This window comes from Pygoscelis adeliae, unplaced genomic scaffold (genome assembly GCF_000699105.1).
Source record: "Pygoscelis adeliae isolate BGI_AS28 unplaced genomic scaffold, ASM69910v1 Scaffold17, whole genome shotgun sequence".
Lineage (NCBI taxonomy): Eukaryota > Metazoa > Chordata > Aves > Sphenisciformes > Spheniscidae > Pygoscelis > Pygoscelis adeliae.
Window position 1 is genome coordinate 1,789,619 of NW_008825234.1, and position 2,324 is coordinate 1,791,942.

The following is a 2,324-nucleotide window of genomic DNA, read 5'->3' on the forward strand; positions in this document are numbered from 1 at the left end:
GGAGAGCCTCCTCGTAGCGGGGAAGGAGAGCTACCATGTTTGTGTCGTAGCGAGGGCATGTCAGGTTGGGTTTTTTCCACCCAAATCAATGTAGCCTGAGAAGCACGCGCACACCCGGTGATGAAGGGGTCCCTTTGTAAGTGTCTAGGGGTATCTACACCCCTGCAGATGGATCCCATCGTTTTCTAACGTAAGGTTTACATGTAGAATCTTTGGATAACTGTATTCGCGTTTCAAAAATCAAGGCTCGTCTTGTCCCCCTGCTAAAGCTAACCTCCTTATGTTAGATCCTGGCTAGCCTTAGTAAGATAGTGAAGGCGACTATGTGGCACACATATCCCGGCAGGTGTTTTCAAACTTTCTGAAGGCGATTTAGCTCGGAAAAAACCTCATCATCTTCTCCAGCCTTCGGGATGACACAAAGAAATGGCCCGGTGCTTCTCCCACTGAAGACAAAAACAAACCCTGCTTTAATCGGGGCAGAATGTATATAAATCCTGTACTGGTGAGAGTTAAGGGGAGCAGGGGGGGACTGCATAAATTAGAAACACTTACAAAAAGACCAGTGTGAAAAAAAAAATTGGGAGACTGGTGATTCATTGGCCTAATTATCCTCCATAAGACGTTAGGGTATGGGTTTAATGTTGTGGGTTGGATTCTCCCTCCCCCAGCCTGTGTCTCGTCAACGCGCATTATCCATGGGGAGAAGGAGATGCAGGTCATGTTTAAGCAGCGTTAATGAGAGCACAGTATTTTTCCTGAAGGTTAAGTTAGCCAGGTTAGCAAATTTCAGGTAAAGTATGCTTGAAAACCTCCCATTCCTTTTACTTTCTCGCTGGTAGCAGTTCCTAACGAGACTTGAAACGTGGGACAAACACAGAAAGCAGAATTCGAGCATCAGACGAACCCACTACTGTCAATAAGGGAGTACAATTTCAGCTTGACAGGAGTATTACAAGAATATACCCGCTAACGAGCAGCCTTAATTGGCCTGCATATTGTGGCTGTCACTGTTAAAACCTGTTCCTATACAGTCCTATTTTATACATCCTTTAAACGTATAGTTCTCTAAAGCGGTTAGGGAGACAATACTTTACTCACTGGGCTTTTGATTTTGAGTGGGAAAGAAATGGGAAGAAAAGGAAATGAAAGGAAAATAGGAAACCCTATTAAGGATATGGTATCAAGTGACTGAAAAAACTACTTGAAAGTCAAACGTATAGTAAAAAAAGCAACAGACTTTTTTCGGTTTCAGTGCACTTTGTCAGTTTTGAACATAAATTATTGTTTATCCATAGATGGCAATGGCTGCAGAGGTTTCACTGACATTTACTATACCCGAATCTTTTAAAATGTAGTGTGTTCTTTAACAGATCCCACCTTTTCCTCAGCAGGACACTTTGTCTTAAAAGTATTTTTAATTTAGTGATTTGCCGGAGTTCACTGCTCGTCCTGGCAAATCCTTCACACAATAGAGTTTAACGTGTGGCTTCAGTTTCCAGTACAGGGTCATGCTCATAAAGAATACAAACGAAAGAGAAGATATTAGGGGGGGGGGAAGTTACTGCGCATGTGCAGCTGGCAGTTATTAAACACTAACAGTGTAACTTCTAGACAATAAAAGTCAAAATACCAAATAGGGCAGAGCAGATCATGTCCTAATGCTACGCAAAGTGCCTTACTTTACAGAAGTTATTCCCAGTCTGATTTTAAACCGCCTAACCTGCAAACTTGACTATAACATACTGCTGCAGCTGAAGACTGCAAAAGTCAGTTATGTGTACAATGAAACCTTAAAAAGATCTTCCAGATCAAGTTTCAATCAATAAAATGCTTCCTATTGTCAAACTCTGGAAAACGGGGATTTGCAGTGCAGAGGCGGGGAAGACCCTAGGCACAACAGTGCTGGTGAGGGCAAACGTAATTTCGAGGTGGTGAGCTGGGTACGTTGTTTATTCGCACAAGAAAGAAGACAAACGAAAGCATTCAGCTCCACAAAGCACTCTTTTACTGGGAAGAAAAAGTCCGGCTAAGTATGGCAACACCTGTAATGTCCCACACGTTCCGAGAGTTAGATTGCACGGCTGCAGGGCAGTACCGTTTAAACTGCACTGCCCCGTGGCTCTCTCCGAGAAACCGAAACGCCCGCGAAGACGGCTTTTAAAAGCGAGGAGGAGGTATTTGAATGCAGAGATCTGATGCTCTACCACAGCCACCTTCACGCCGCCTAATTAGAAGGCGTAAAGCCTCTCCTGCCTTCTACCTCCGCGGCCGGCAGAGTCATCGGGGCGACGAAAGCGAGTCGCGTCCCCGTGGCCGGGGAG